Source organism: Triticum aestivum, chromosome 6B, assembly GCF_018294505.1.
Source record: "Triticum aestivum cultivar Chinese Spring chromosome 6B, IWGSC CS RefSeq v2.1, whole genome shotgun sequence".
NCBI classification, from domain to species: domain Eukaryota; kingdom Viridiplantae; phylum Streptophyta; class Magnoliopsida; order Poales; family Poaceae; genus Triticum; species Triticum aestivum.
The window spans coordinates 722764201-722782260 of record NC_057810.1 but is presented as its reverse complement, the minus strand read 5'-3'; positions in this window follow the sequence as shown (position 1 = coordinate 722782260).

Here is an 18060-nt window from a genome sequence, read left to right as displayed (position 1 = left end):
CAATTAAGATGGATTTGAGATGCAGATAATGGAAGTCACTCTTTTCCAATCAAGACTTGCCCGGTCTCCATCGCATCCCATATTAGTTTAACAGTGTGACACCCATCATTAACCCTTTCTAATCAAGGGACTCATCATTAGTTAGGCATTACAGCGACACCTCACCACACTCATAGAAGTATACATTGTTCATTTCTAATATTTCTATAGACGGTAGCTACACTCGTCACCAACCACATGTATGTATACATAATGGCGAAGAATAACTTCACCATCTAATTCAGCTGCCTGAACCAAAGCCTGCATCAGGGATTGGCATTTAGTGAAAAGGCATACGGCTTTGATCCTAATGTATGGCTGTCCGCCGGCTAACGCAAAGTTTAACTACTCATTGATCTATTGTTGTCGGGTCATATATATGCAGGATCGACGAAGAGCAATGGGGCATTTGGCATACCCGGCGGCTCCATCCAGCAAGGATTTGGCGTCTACTCATCGTGTATTAGTTTAATTGACAGTGTGACTCATCACTGCGCGGGTTTTGTTTCGATGTTAGGATTAACAGTTGTTTATTGTTAATGTTGTGCTAATTGATCAGCATATTTGTTTAATTGTTAACTGTTAATGGCCTCCCTCAATTGATGCTGAACTGCTGATTCACGCGCTGCCCACTCACGACTACATAGTCTCTATTTCTAATGGACGAGTTGGTGAATCGTCTCCGCGGTTTATTTTCGCTGGTTTTTTTTCGTCTCTCCTCCCACCACCCCTCCTACCCTGGTCCGCGGTTTATTTTCGTTGGTTTTTTTCTGTCTCTCCTCCCACCACCCCCTCCCACCCTGGTTCATCGGTTTATTTTTCTCTCCACTCTTTATTACAACCAGAACTTTCCTAAAGTATAACAAATCACGGATCTAACTTCCTTAAATTATGCAAATCAATCGATTCTCTTTATTGGTTCAATTTGTCTTAGGAAACAAATAACAGATCTTCAGGAAATAAATAATACATTTTAATCTAACTTTCCTAACTTATCTAAATCAATCGATTTCTCTTATTAATGAAATTTGTTTTAGGAAACAAATAACAGACACGTCACAACTTTCCTCCCAATAAATAGTTTCTTAACATTTGCAAAATTTCCTAATCAGACACGTCACAAACGGGCAGTTACTGATATCACGTTACCAAACAGTAAAATCCCATTTGCATAGAAATCAGTTCAAAAATCTCAACTTACCTAAATTTTTATCTTGCCTTGATAACAACCAATATTTCCTATGTTTTCCACCCATTGAAAGAAATCACCCCTCCATCGATATTAGCATTTTTTTTAACTGAGATCTCCTGGTTATGATTTTTTCGCTGGTTTTTTTTTCGTCTCTCCTCCCACCACCCCCTCCCACCCTGGTCCATCGGTCTATTTTTCTCTCCACTCTTTACTACAACTAGAACTTTCCTAACGTATAACAAATCACGGATCTAACTTCCTTAAATTATGCAAATCAATCGATTCCTTTTATTGGTTCAATTTGTCTTAGGAAACAAATAACAGATTTTCAGGAAACAAATAATACATTTTAATCTAACTTCCTTAAATTATGCAAATCAATCAATTCCTTTTATTGGTTCAATTTTTCTTAGGAAAGATATAACAGATTTTCAGGAAACAAATAATACATTTTAATCTAACTTTCCTAACTTATCTAAATCAATCGATTTCTCATATTAGTGAAATTTGTTTTAGGAAACAAATAACAGACACGTCACAACTTTCCTCCTAATAAATAGTTTCTTAACATTTGCAAACTTTCCTAATCAGACACGTCACAAACGGGCAGGTACTGATATCACGTTACCAAACAATAAAACCCCATTTGCATAGAAATCAGTTCAAAAATCCTAACTTTCCTAAATTTTTACCTTTCCTTGATAACAACCAATATTTCCTATGTTTTCCACCTATGGAAAGAAATCACCCCTCCATCGATATCAGCATTTTTTGAACTGAGATCTCCGGGTTATGATTTTTTTTGCGATTCTTTCCAATTGTGACCTCTTCTTCCACTCCCGCTCCTTCTCGCATAAACAACTCCACCACAGCCAGGTGACACCGCCCCAGACCTCCTGCCTCTCTACACCTTCTCCGCCACCTCCTTCTCGTACTCCATTAACAATCCCTCCGCCACATTTGTCCAAGACGGTGTCGAGGGCATGGCGCAGTAGCGTACCAGCGGTAGAGCAGTGCATAGTAGCAGGAAGCAACACGCAGCAGGCGAGGCGAGTGGCCGACGGTGGAGGGCAGAGATGCGGCCGGCGTGGCTGAGGGGGCGGTCGGCAGAAGATGGCTACGACTGGAGGCGGCGCGAGGCAGGGGCGCGACAGCGGGGCGAGCTAAGGATAGGCGGCAGCAGACGGGGCGAGCGTAGCCAGCGAGAGTGTGGCGCGCAGCCAGGGTGTGTGTCGCGCGGGGACACAATGGTGCGGTGGCTGCGGCGAGCGCGACGGCAGCGGCGAGTGCGACCGACGCAGTGTAGTATGGGCGTGGGCATGGAGAGGGAGTGGCCCCGCGGGCGCAAAAGAAGAGCGGCAGGCTCGGGCACAGGCGTGCATAGGAGCGGGCATGTGCCACGGGGTCACTCCGAGGAGCTCGGTGGCTACCCCTGCAATGGCCATGGCGGACGGTGGTTCTCGGCCATGGCGAAATACCTAACGAGAGCAAACGAAAGGGGAAATAGGGGAAAGGCAAGAGGAGATCATGGCGGTGTCAATGGCGCCCTAGGGAAAGACATGGGAGCTCGGGGCGGCGCGGATCGAACGACAATGTCGTGGTGGCCCAAGGTTGAGGAAGACGGCAGCGACGTCGATGCGGGGGTGCTGGACTTGATCTCGTTGGCGTAGACGAAGTAGCGAAGGCGTTCGGAGCTGCTCGATAAGCTCCTAGCCCGCAGGGAGGGCAGTGGCCATGTGGACGGGGTCGGTTATGGTGGTCGTGGCGTCTGACTTCGTCCAGGTCGACGGGATCGAGCGAGCGAGGAGGAGAGGTGGATTTGGAAGGGGACGTCGAGGAGGAGTGAGGCCATGGGGGCAGGGAAGGAAGGGTGTCACCCTTATCCATTCCCCTTCGATGCCAGCGAGGTAGTCGGGCGGGAGCCCGGCTCTCTAGCGACGCGGCTCGGGGAACAGGAGAAGACGACCGCGCGGGGACTGGACCACTGAGTCGATTCGATGGCAAGGCCCGGGGGGCAGGGCGAATCCCCTTTTACATCGTCCTTTTGGTTCTTCAATGTATTCTAATCTGTTTCTCCTTTTTAACACCGTTTTCTATTTATTCTTATCAACTAAATGATCTCTACCCCTAATGTCTCAGTTGGTAGTCTCCGTTCCGGGTTTATTTCATCCCACCTTCCGAGCACTTGTGCAGAACCGGCCTTTAGTGCCGGTTCTACAACCGGCACTAAAGAGTGGGGACTAAAGGTCCCCCCCTTTAGTACCGGTTCGTCATGAACCGGCGCTAAAGTGCGAACACGTGGCACGGGCCAGGCCCGGGTGCGCGTAGGGCTTTAGTACCGGTTGGTAACACCAACCGGTACTAAATGTTTGGGTGTGTTTTTTATTTTCCATTACAATTTTTTTGTTTGCTGATATTTCACGATACTACAAATTGTACACGTTATGCATATATATAAATAGATTTTCTCGTACATATAGACCGCATATATATATATATATATATATATATATATATATATATATATATATATATATATTTATATAGGTAAATTGTTTGAGGCACCTAGGTGCCTGGGCACCTAGGCCCGTTATGGCAGGTCATTTTTACTAGTGCATGTCATGCAATTCATTAAATACTAGCTTTCCATTTTTCGTTTGCATGCACTATATCCTCAACGATCAATGATTGCTTTCCAAAAAAACATCATTATGTTGATTTCCTAGCAATATTTCCTTTCTAAATATTATATCAATGCATTATACCTATTGAAAATATACACATAAGAGGGCTATTATATCTTATAAATTATAAACATACCATAAGTATTATACTTAATGAAAAATATACATATACTAATGGTATTACGTGTATAAGAATATATACACATACCCGAGGTATTATACCAAATAAAAGTTATGGATATACCTCGAGTATCTCAAATACCTACTAACAAGACGTAATGAATATACCCACAAACATCATGAGTATGTGGATACCTAGAAATATTATGGGTACGTATGTATATCCGGTATGTATATACCAATGGTCTACCTACTCGAAATCATTGGCACATGCCCGAGGTATCAAATACCTACCAATGAGACGCAATGTATATACCCAAAAATATCATGAGTATGGAGATACCTCATAATAAATTTGCCATGCATGTCGCAAGAATTTGTCCTAGGTATCATACTCGGTACTTGTATACTCAAAAAGAATATGATATACCCCAAGATGATAATAAATAGGACGTACCAAAAATAAATATGATATACTCATGATTTGTATCATACCCCTACTATCATATACCCAATGTATTGTATTACCTAATTTAAAAAAAACTACGTCCCACATAAGAGTACACCATACCTTTTATTAACATACGTATGAATAAAATATCTCTGTATACCTATACAAATCATGACACATTAATTTTGATTTGTCTCTCTCCTATTTCTATTAATATATCTCAAATATGCACCATTGCCATGCGTGGCATTCTCTTTCCTATTTAATACCACTACATAATTGTTACCATGCATGTTTCTCTCACTGCCTTAATTACGTTTCCAATTAGCGATTCTATCATAATTATTTCCAAATTTGTCATCACAACAACACACATCTAAATGCAATCGGGTGGTGCAAAGTCAAGGAGGATGGGCACCTAGGTGTCTCAAACTGTCGTCCTATATATATATATATATATATCATCGAATGTCTCACAACCAACACCATTATTCACACATACACATGTATATACATATACAATTTCTCCTACATATGTTGGTGCCTCCGGAGCACGATGACAAGTGGTTCATGGGGCGGTAGCGGGTAATAGTATTCTCCTTTGGGATCTATGACCTGGTCGAGCAAAAATCCGGCTATTTCCTCTTGAAGTGCTAGTATGCGGTCCGATGGTAGGAGCTTATCCCGCACCTCTCTGAACTGTTAAGAAGGAGATCAATATGCATGTGTGTTAGTTGTGTGACTAGATATCGATAATGGTGTGAATAGTGTTCTAACAAACGTACCCAGTCCTGTCTATCAGATCTGCTCCTTTCAGACGTCATCATGCGAATGTTCTCGCAAATGTAGATGCACACAGATTATTCCCCGACGCCTGCTTTAGGGCCTTTACGAGAATGGAATTGAATCAGTTAATGATTAATCAAGCATGATAATTAATTAATGATATTGAAACAAGAATTAAAGAGATGGTAGCTAGCTAATACTACTTAATTACTTACCTTTGGTCGATGCCAAAACAACTTTTGTTTCCATTCGCCTGGAGTCACCGCGATGAACTTTGCCCATGCCCTGCCCGCCGGCAAAGAAAATTAATAAAGGGGTTATTAAATAGTTCATATCAGGAAATAATGAACTAATAATAGGCCGAGATATATATAGTTAATAATGATTGAAATTACCTGTTGACTATCCCCTTCACGATGGTGAAATCACTTTCTTCTTTAGTTAGTGAGTCCAGTATTTCAACTTTTCCTTCCTCAACTTTAATGTCTATCAAGACCCAGTGCCAACTGCATGCGCACACGTTTGCATATCTTAAATAAGCAGGCATGTGCATAAAATTAATCAACTACCGTAAACCGTATACACTTAATTATTAACATCTACCTAGCTAGTAAGCAAAAACAGAATTTGTAGTACAAGACAGTGTGACTCACAGGAAGTTGTAAGGAAGTAGTATATTTTCATTGCTATTGAGGCGCTTCAAGAACTCTACCATGTTTTCCTCTACACCTGCTTAATAAAATGGAAACTTCCATATGTCCTCATTAATGTTATTTGGGTCAATGAACCCAATGCCATAGCGTCCAGATTTTTTCATTTCATACATCTTCATCCTGCATATAATACCACAGAAAAGAATATAGTGAGGATAATTACATGTAATGATTGATCAAAATTATCACTACATAATTAGCTTGAGACTTAAATTACAGAAAGAAATCACTTACAGACAATAGCAACTGACGATAGACTTGTCGAGTGCGTCTTGATTGTATAACTGAAAAAGTTCTGTATACTCAATGGACAGAGATTTCTCATGGTAATAATGCTCCTTCTTGACATTCACCATGAGGGACACTCGATTGAAAATCTTGGTCATGTTCATGTACCATTGATGCAATTCATACATTCTCGTTGGGAGGTCCTTGACCTTGTCTGGATGGACCAAAGGTTGGCCCCAGGCATATTTCCATTTTATTTCTGATTCTTTAAGCGGAGACATGGGCTCGATTTCGAGGAGTTGTCCAACAGAGATCTTGAGCATTTCAGCCTGCACGATATGCTCCTCCGTTATTACCACATTGCCCTGCTGGGGAACGCTAACGGTTTGCCCACAATAATATTTGGCATGCGTACTCCTCTCATGTGTTGTTGGCACAACAAGCGGGGGGGGGGGGGGTCGCTTGCGCCGCCTGTTCTCCCAGTTGGGGAACGGTTTTCCCGCATTTTTTGCCAGCTGCTTGTTGGCTCGAGCTCGAGCTCGCTTCCTTCTGTAGCCGTGCTCGATGTAGCTTCCTGATTTGACGCTCATAGTCTGAGTCAACAGGCTTGGGAGCTGGTGCTCTAGCCATATGAATGAAGTGGTGAATCGTTTTCTCAGGCACTTTCTCCTTTGGCGGCGGTGCCGGTTTTGGTCCAAAATGGGCGTCCACTTGGGCCTGCACTATGGCTGCGTTTTGCTCCACGGTCATGTCGTAAGGCCTCTGAGGAAGAGGAGCGAGGCTTGGACCATATTTATATCGCTTGTCTCCGCCTGTACTTCCTGAACTACCTCGACTCGTACCGCTATGCACCAAAGCTGCGACATGTCTCTTCTGCGATTGCTGAGACGGCGGAGACGGCTGACGTGGAGTTGGACCAGGAGAAGTGTCCTGACAATGTGCCGGACTTGAAGCAGGAGGTGTGGCCTGACACGGTGCCGTACTGGAAACCGGTGGAGGAGGTGGCGGACTTCGAGGAGGAGTCATCTCACGCGTTCGTGGACTTGGAGGAGCGGGAGTCTCCTGACTCAGTGGCAGACTTCGAGGAGTCGGCAGACGACGCGGTGTCGGTGGACTTTGAAACATGACGCAATCCTTTCTCCATAGGATGATACGATGTATGGCCTCTCCCAGTGTGCGCTCATCTTCACCTCCAGGAATGTCAAGCGTTAGCCCCGAATATGGGTCCACCACTTCATCAACCATGACACGAGAATAGCCCTCTGTAATCGGGATGCAATGGTAGGTTGCTTCGGGGGTCACTGGAAAAGCAACGCCGTCCGCCACTTTCATGGATATGTTCTTCATTTTGGAGTGTAGCTCACAGTTAGTGTTCTCTATGATGTCATCCACAGGGTATGTATCCAGCAGTGTGTCGCCCGGGGCAGAACCAACGCTGCTTCTCGGCATGGATGGGATGGTGCTATCCAATGTTGGCGATCATCCGCTTGCTGCTGCCGCTGCTGAGACCCCCTTTCCTGGCTAAGTGAGTCGATCTGCTGCTGCTGCTACTGGAATTTGAGTGCCAGGTCCGCGTGCCTTGCTTCTAGGCCTTGAAGGCGTTCTGCGTCCTGCTTCCTCTACTCCTCCTGCAGCTTCCTCTTCTTCTCCTCCCCCATCTTCTTTCTTGCACGGGACCTGTAGTTGTCATTCCAGTCCGAAAAGCCCTCATACCAGGGAATAACGCCCATGCCTCATGTTCTTCCCGGGTGTTCAGGATTTCCCAGGGCACGCGTAAGCTCGTCGTTCTCTCTGTTGGGCGTGAACACCCCCGCTCGAGCTTCTTCTATTACGTCAAGTATCTTTTGTTCGGCTCCTTTTAGACTTGCCTTCTTCGAAACCAGGCCTGTCTTCGGGTCCAACGCCCCCCCATGCGCATGGAACCAAGTTTTGCACCTGGGGGGCCAGCTCCTAGTAATCGGAGTGACCCCTGCACCCTCCATCTCTTGCTCAGACTTATCCCACTTAGGCAATCCCACCACGTAGCCACCTGGACCCAGCCTATGGAACTGCGTCTTTCTTGCGGCATTTGCCTTGTTTTTCATCGACCGTTCCTTAGATAATTCTGAATCCTTGAAGCTCACGAAATCGTCCCAGTGTTCTCTTTGCTTCTCCAGTGTTCCCTTGAAATCTGGAGTCTTCCTTTCATTAGCGAGGTAGTTGGCCCATACAGTTTTCTTGTGGGTGTTGAATGCAATTGCCATCTTCTTAAGAGCAGCGGCCTTGACTTTCTCCACATCTGCTTTAGTGAAATGATCTGTTAGGGTGAAATGTTCCATCAGAGATTTCACCAGGTCTTTTTTCGCTCTGTCATCGACCGAAGTAACACCTGGACGTTTAGTCTTTGGCTCTTTCCATTCTTGAATGGAGATCAGGAGTTTGTCGTTCACAAGAACTCCGCACTGACGAGTCCACTTGTCCGCAACGTTCTTAGGCGTGAGGGGTTCGCTACTAAGTTTGGTGGATTCGATGTGGTACTTTACACCATCCTTCAACAATCTGCCCGGGCCTCGCTTTGTCTTGCTGTCTGTAGAAGCAGATTTGCTCGATCCGGAGGGTTGAAAGAAGAAAGATCGATTCATTAATATATCTTTAATGAAAAAACATGTGATGATCACCAGGATGCATGCTTATATAAATATATACCTCGCCGGAAGTCTTTGTTATTTGAAGATCAGCATTGTCTCTGTCATCACTAACATTGTCTGTGTCATCATAATCATAGTTCATGACTTCATCAGCTCGGTCGTCGAGATCGAATATCTTTTCATCACCCTCTCCGGTATTGTTCAGATATTGGGAGCCGTCATCTTCATTCAGATCATCTAGCCTATGAGGGTTGCGTATGATGTCGAACAATTCCTCTTCTCTCTCTCTGCCGGTATTGTCCGCCATAGCTTTTACTTTACTAATTAATACAGAAGAAATATAAAACAATTTAGTATTCAAATTACAATGCATGGATGCAATTAATCAATAAGGAAAAATTGAATCTCGAATACATCGTCTCGAATATATAATCTCGAATACATCATCGTCTTAATATATATAATCTCGAATACATCGTGTCGAATATTATATATCGAATACATCACTGGCTAGGTACCTAATAAAGATTGAGTACTACAGAAGAATCTAGGGCGCCACTCGCGGTTCCTGGGGCGCGGGCGGTGCACACCCAAAGAGAAGGAACCATCACAGGATCATATCTCCGGTCATCTGCCCAAAGAACCCGCCAAGTAGTGGAGAACCTGACGTCGTCCATAGCAGCCATGTAGCGATGGACGTGCTCATCTTCCTCCCTGACACGGCGACGCACCACCTCCGGCGGGGCCGGCTGCCTCTGCACCGAATGTGGCCCACGCGAACGCCACCAAAGAAGATCAGGGTCGACGACGGGACCCGAGGTCGGGTTCCTCACCAAGCGGCGCGCCCCTCCAGGTAGCACCTCCCAGTGCCAGCCCGGCGGAGCCCAGTCCCGGACATGGGTCCTCTGAAGCAGGACGTCGTCGCGAACGGGTCGACGGCGAGGATGCGGGCCGGGCATATCGTCGAGAACAAATACTATATGCCCGCAAAAAGTAACATTTTTTAAATGATTGGATTGTGATAACTAAAATTCTATATATATGCAAATTCTAACAATTTGACATTAATCTAATTCATCTAACTAAAACTAATTCTAAAATTTCCTGATTATATAACTAACATTTCTATAACAATTCTAATATTTATATAACTAAAAAACAGAAAAATTGCTAACATTTCTATAAATTCTATAAAAAACAGAAAACATTTATAACATTTCTATATAACTAACATTTCTAATATTTATATAACTAAAAAACAGAATAATTTCTAACATTTCTATAACTAAAAACAGAAAAATTTATAACAAACAAACTAATAATGTGTGTGTAGTGTGTGTGTGTGTGTGTAGTGTGCGTGTGTGTGTGGACATGGCGGCCGGGGCGAGCTCACCGGCGAGGCGACGACGGGGCGGCGACGACGGGGTGACGGGACGGGGCGGCGACGACGACGGGGCGGGGCGGCCGGGGCGATGGGACGGGGCGGCGACGACGGGGCGGGGCGCGGCGCGGCGACGGGGATGACGGGGACGACGGGGACGGGGACGGCTGGGGCGGCGACGTCGACGGGGGCGGCGACGAGGGGCGGGGACGGCCGGGGTCGGCGACGAGGGGCAGGGACGGCGACGTCGACGGGGACGGTGTCGATCGAGGCAGGGCGGCGCGACGGAGGGAGGAAACAGAGGGAAGAAACAGAGGGAAACTGAATTTTTTTTAAGTGTTGTATATATAGGATGGACCTTTAGTACCGGTTGGAGCCACCAACCGGTACTAAAGGTCTGTTTTAGCCAGGCCAAGCGGCGGGAAGCGCACCCCCTTTAATACCGGGTGGTGGCTCCAACCGGTACTAAAGGGGGGGTCTTTAGTACCGGTTGGAGCCACGACCCGGTACTAAAGGGGGTGCGCTGGCTCCACGCGGTGCGCAAGTTTAGTCCCACCTTGCTACCCGAAGGGCTACCGCACTGGTTTATAAGCCCCAGTGCGGTAGCTCTCTCGAGCTCCTCTCCTAAGCAGGCCTACTGGGCCTACCTGTCCTCTTCTGCCCTGTGGGCCTACTGGGCCTTTGCAGGCCTGCATCCTGGCCCAACTAAAGGTTGTGTTCCTAGTCGTATGCAGGCCGCTTTGGCCCAGTAGGCGGACTTTTTTATTTTCTTAATTTTTTTGCTTTATATATTTTTGAGTTGTTTTTTTGCTGTATTTACAGATTTTTTGTGAATATTTTTGCTTTAGGTACAAAAATTTACAAACTTTCTGCTAGTGCCGGTAGTTTTCAAATTTGAATAGTTTAAATTTTGAATTATTTGAAATTTATGTGAATAACTTAACTTTGAAAAAAGTTTTTTCAGTGATTCTTTTTTCTTATGTTTAATATTAGTGTGTTTTATCATTATATTCAATTGGGTAGTGCTTAGGTTATTTAAAAAATGAAATGCCTTTGTAACAGTTCAGTTTTCGTCGGAAACCCTGATACTTCGAAAGAGATTGTCCATTTTGTACACGAAGTGTATCCAGTTTTTGCCGTAACCCTCTCTACTTTTTTGCACACGCTATTTGTATAAAATTATGATACCATGCCAACTTTCAACCTTTTCTGAGTTCATTTGGAATGATTTTCAATTTCAGGGTCATTTAGCTGGAAAAATCAGTAAATGCATGAAAAGAATTTGTTTGCACATAAAATTTCTTCGCGTTTCAAATGCCAAAACACATAATAACTACCCTAACTATTACAGACATTCCCTCCTGGGTGTGAAACACAGAAGAAAGTGATGATAGTGAAGCCGATCACATCCCAGATCTTTGGGTGTGATACTTTTTCTTCGCGCGTGTCCCTTTGCGCCGTAGCCATGGAAAATCTTCAACATTTAACTGGATGCTCGGGTCAATATTCACTGTGAATGGAGCAATTTCATCAAACTTTTCATAATCTTCTGACATGTCTGTCTTGTCATCCACTCCCACGATGTTTCTTTTTCCTGAAAGAACTATGTGGCGCTTTGGCTCGTCGTATGATCCATTCGCTTCCTTATCTTTTCTTTTTCTCGGCCTGGTAGACATGTCTTTCACATAAAAAACCTGCGCCACATCATTGGCTAGGACGAATGGTTCGTCTGCATACGCAAGATTGTTGAGATCCACTGTTGTCATTCCGTACTGCGGGTCTTCCGTTACCCCGCCTCGTGTCATATTGACCCATTTGCACCGAAACAAAGGGACCTTCAAATCACCTGATCCATAGTTAAGTTCCCATATGTCCTCTATGTAACCATAATATGTTTCCTTTCCCGTGTTGGTTGTTGCATCAAAGCGGACACCACTGTTTTGGTTGGTGCTCTTCTTATCTTGGGCGATCGTGTAAAATGTATTCCCATTTATCTGGTACCCTTTGAAAGTCATTATATTCGAAGATGGTAACTGGGACAGCGAGTACAGGTCATTTTGAATATCGCCATCATTCAGGGCACGTTTCTGCAACCAACCGGCGAAAGTCCTCGTTTGTTCGCGTGTAATCCAGTCGTCAGACTTCTCCGGGTGTTTGGACTGTAGAAAATTCTTGTGTTCCTCCATATACGGAGCCACCAAGGCGGAATTCTGTAGAACTGTGTAGTGTGCTTCAGTGAGAGAATGCCCGTCCATACATATTATTTGATGCCCTCCTAGCGTGCCTTTTCCTTCCAGTCTGCCCTTATGCCGCGATTCAGGAACACCAATCGGCTTAAGGTCAGGAATAAAGTCAATACAAAACTCAATGACCTCCTCATTTTCATGGCCCTTCGAGATGCTTCCTTCTGGCCTAGCACGGTTATGAACATATTTCTTCAAGACTCCCATGAACCTTTCAAAGGGGAACATATTGTGTAGAAATACAGGACCCAAAACGTTAATCTCTTCGCAAAGGTGAACTAGGACGTGCGTCATGATGTTGAAGAAGGATGGTGGGAACACCAACTCGAAACTGACAAGACATTGCACCAAATCATTCTGTAACCTTGGTATGATTTCTGGATCGATTACCTTCTGAGAGATTGCATTGAGGAATGCACATAGCTTCACAATGGCTAATCGAACGTTTTCGGTAGAAGCCCCCTCAATGCAACCGGAAGGAGTTGCGTCATAATCACGTGGCAGTCATGAGACTTTAGGTTCTGGAACTTTTTCTCTGCCATATTTATTATTTCCTTTATATTCGACGAGAAGCCAGACGGTACCTTCATGCTGAGCAGGCATTCGAAGAAGATTTCCTTCTCTTCTTTGGTAAGAGCGTAGCTGGCCTGACCATGATGTATGCCGTCGTTTCCGTGCATACGTTGCTGGTCCTCCCGTGCCTCTGGTGTATCTTTTGTCTTCCCATACATGCCCAAAAAGCCAAGCAGGGTCACGCAAAGATTCTTCGTCACGTGCATCACGTTGATTGCGGAGCGGACCTCTAGGTCTTTTCAATATGGAAGGTCCCAAAATATAGATTTCTTCTTCCACATGGGTGCGTGTCCGTCAGCGTCCTTCGGAACAGGTTGTCCGCCAGGACCCTTTCCAAAGATTACCTTCAAATCCTTGACCATATCATGTACATCAGCACCAGTACGGTGGCGAGGCTTCGTCCAGTGATCCGCCTCACCTTTGAAATGCTTGCCTTTCTTTCTTACGGGATGCCTTGTCGGAAGAAATCGAGATGTCCCAGGTACACATTCTTCCTACAACTATCCAAATATATACTGTCGGTATCATCCAAACAGTGCGTGCATCCGCATTATCCCTTGTTTGTCTGTCCTGAAAGGTTACTGAGAGCAGGCCAATCATTGATGGTCACGGAAAGCAACGCCTTTAGGTCAAATTTTTCCTGTCCGTGCTCATCCCACGCACATACACCTGTTCCATTCCACAGCTGTAATAGTTCTTCAACTAATGGCCTTAGGTACACATCAATGTCGTTGCCGGGTTGCTTAGGGCCTTGGATGAGCACTGGCATCATAATGAACTTCCGCTTCATGCACAACCAAGGAGGAAGGTTATACAAACATAGAGCCATAGGCCACGTGCTATGGTTGCTCCTCTGCTCCCCAAAAGGATTAATGCCATCTGCGCTTAGACCAAACCATACGTTCCTTGGGTCACCTGCAAACTCCTCCCAGTACTTTCTCTCGATTTTTCTTCGCTGCAAACCGTCAGCGGGTACTCTCAACTTTCCATCTTTCTTACGGTCTTCTGCGTGCCACCGCATCGCCTTCGCATGCTCTTTGTTTTGGAACAAACGTTTCAACCGTGGTATTATAGGAGCATACCACATCACCTTGGCAGGAATCTTCTTCCTGGGGCGCTCACCCTCGACATCACCAGGGTCATCGCGACTGATCTTATAACGCAATGCACCGCATACCGGGCAAGCGTTCAAATCCCCGTACTCACCGCGGTAGAGGATGTAGTCATTAGGGCATGCATGTATCTTTTGCACCTCTAACCCTAGAGGGCAGACAGCCTTCTTTGCTTCATACGTACTCTCGGGCAATTCGTTGTCCTTTGGAAGCATATTCTTTATCATTACCAGCAACTTTCCAAATCCCTTGTCAGATACACCATTCTCTGCCTTCCATTGCAGCAATTCAAGTGTGGTGCCCAACTTTTTTTTGTCAGCTTCGCAATTCGGGTACAACAATTTCTTGTGATCCTCTAACATGCGCTGCAACTTCGTCCTCTCCAGATCACTTGCGCAGTTTCTCTTTGCATCGGCAATGGCCCGACCTAGATCATCAGCGGGCTCATCTGATGCCTCTTCTTCAGCTTCTTCCTGCATTGCCGGCTCAGCTTCTTCCCCCATTGTTGTATCATCGTATTCAGGGAACCCATGGCCAGGATAGCCGTCGTCGTCCTCTTCTTCTTCATTGTCTTCCATCATAACCCCTATATCTCCGTGCTTGGTCCAAACATTATAGTGGGGCATGAAACCGGACTCAAATAGGTGGACGTGAATGGTTCTTGATGTAGAGTAACTGTGACCATTCTTACAGCCAGCACATGGACAAGGCATAAAACCATCCGCCCGCTTGTTTGCCTCAGCGGCAAGCAGAAAAGTATGCACGCCATTAATGAACTCGGGAGAGCATCGGTCATCATACATCCATTGTCGGCTCATCTTCATTACACAACACCGAATAGACCAAATTAATACAAGTTCATACATAAAGTTCATATACATCACTTAATTAAATGCAACATACAAATAACTCTCTAGCTAAAGAATTTAAATGCAACAACAAATGCGATGAAGATCGCAACTAAGGTAACAATTGATCCAACAGCATAATGATACCAAGCCACACTATCAATGGCATATTTTCTAATCTTTCTAATCTTCAACCTCATTTTCTCCATCTTGATCTTGTGATCATCGATGACATCGGCAACATGCAACTCCAATTCCATCTTCTCCCCCTCAATTCTTTTCAATTTTTCTTTCAAATACTCGTTTTCTCTTTCAACTAAATTTAACCTCTCGACAATAGGGTCGGTTGGAATTTCCGGTTCACATACCTCCTAGATAAAAATATCTATGTCAACTTGATGGGCATAATTTGTCATAAACACGAAATGCAACAACTAGTTTTAAAAGAGAATATACCACATCCGAATCATAACAAGGACGAGGGCCGACGGGGACGGATATCAAAACCATGGCACTATGTATAACAAACAACGTACGGGTAAGATAATTATACGAGTAACTATATATCCAAATCACACAAACATCAATTTGGTAATGTAAAACATTCATGAACAAGAGCCTCACCACAAGGTGGTGCCGGCGACGGGACGGTGCGGGCGATCGACGGTGGTTACGACGGAGATTTAGAAGGCACTAAGTAAACCACACCTACATATGCAAACTAAGTGTTATTTTTGACCTCAAATTGCATATAAATCAAATACTAGCAAATATAATTCCTCCTAAATTAATCACTATACAAAGCATTGCAAGAGCTAATCTAGCAATGAGAGTTGAAAGGACAAAGTTGCTAACCTTTCTGACCATTTGAATGGATGGGGGCCTTCAAATCTTGACAAATTTTGGGCAAAATTTGTGAGGAGCTAGAGGAAGAGAGGGGAAGAACAGAGAAAGTGAGGGGAAAGGGGAAGAACAGAGTGGCTCGGGTGGGCGAAGGGTTTATGTAGGTCGACCTTTAGTACCGGTTCATGGCACGAACCGGTACTAAAGGTGCTGGAGGGGCCCCAGACTGACAACACCCTGCCACTACTCTCTTTAGTACCGGTTCGTGGCACGAACCGGTGCTAAAGGTTCGCCACGAACCGGTACTAATGAGAACGGTCGGCTAGCCGTTGGAACCGGCACTATTGGACACATTAGTGGCGGCTCAAAATCAAACCGGCACTAATGTGTCTCATATTAGGTCCTTTTTCTACTAGTGGAGTGAGGGGGAGGGGGAGAGAGAGAGTGAGGAAGAGGGAGGGAGAGGGTGTGTGTGTGAGAATTTGATGGTAAAAAAGGTCGTTAATGTCATTTAATATGGATGGGAATATTAAATGTGATATTAACATAATTGATATTGAACTTTTAAAATTAATATGGCTCCGTTGCAACGCGCGGGCGTTCTTCTAGTATCTTTTAATCAGAACTTTGCCGGCCTCCAAGTCATTGCCCATTACTAGTTTTTAACAGCGGGGCCACTAGTTAATTCTGCCCGCTCCGCTCTGATTACATGGATAGACAGCGATGCATGAACACACCCAGGCTGGCTCTTATTACAAGGATAGACAGCGATGCCTCAACAGCACACTCAGTCTCTCATATAAAGATCAAGTGTTGGTTTCAATTTCTACAGAGCCCGGGTGTGACGATCTTCCTCCAAGAACCCACTCCATCGCTTAAAATTTAGTGAAAATGCATAAGGGTTTGACAGTCATAGCTGTCTGCTAGCTGCGATACTGAACAGAATATACTCCTATATGCTGACATAGAATTTAATTAAGAGAAAAGTATACTTTTCATCCCTCAACTTTCGATGAAGTCTAAATTTGGTCCCTCAACTCCGAAACCGGACAACTTGCACCCTCAACTAACGAAACCGGACAAGATTCATCCCTGGTCTTGATTTTGACCGGTTTTGGTGCTAACTGACCCCGGTTTTGACCGGTGCTGACTCAAATTTGCGTAATTTTTTCATATCCGTGAACTTTTTGAAGGTCACATACTCTTTTCGAATCCACATAGTTTTTTCAAGTTCGCGCAATTTTTTCAAAAATAAACATACATTTTTCAAATCCGTGAACTATTTTAAAATTTGTGTACTTTTTTTCAAATCAGTCTATTTTTTTCAAGTTCATGTAATTTTATCGAATCCAAGTATTTTTTTTCAAATCCATGAAGTGTTTTTGAAATTCGCGAACTTGTTTCAAATCCGCATAATTTGTAAAGTTCGTGTATTTTTTTTTTCAAATCGGTGTTCCTTTTCCAACCCATGAACTTTGTTTGAAATTCAGATACTTGTTTCAAATTGACATAATTTTTCAACTCCACAATTTTTTTTTCTAATTTGGGTTAAAGAAATTCAAATCCGCGTATGTTTTAAGTTCACACAAAATTTCAAAAGGAAAAAAATGTACACGAATATGAATAAGTACGTCAATTTTAAAAAATTACATGAATTTGAAAAAAACACATGAACTTTTAAAAAGTACGCGGATTTAAAAAAAAAGTACGTGAACTTAAAAAGAGTACGCGGATTTGGAAAAAGTACACAAATTTTTAAAAAGTTCACGTATTTGAAAAAACTACCCGGATTTGAAAACATTAAGCGGAATTGGAAAAGTACGCGAATTTGAGTCAGCACGGTCAAAACCGGGGTGGGACAGCACCAAAACCGGTCAAAACCATGACCAGGGATGAATCTTGTCCGGTTTCAGTAGTTAAGGGTGCAAGTTGTCCGGTTTTGGAGTTGAAGGACCAAATCTAGACTTCACGAAGAATTGAGGGATGAAAAGTATACTTTTCTCTTTAATTAACTCCTATACTCTAACACAAAGTTTAATAACTATTTAAAGGAATTACTTGAGGTGGATTTGAGATGCATGTCTCAGGCTCTTAGGTCCTGCTGCTTAGATAGACAGAAGCTACTCGATTAGTTTTTAATAAAGACTTGCCAGGCCTCCATCGCGCATCTCATATTGATTTAGCAGTGTGACACTCATCATCAGTGCCTTTTAATCTATA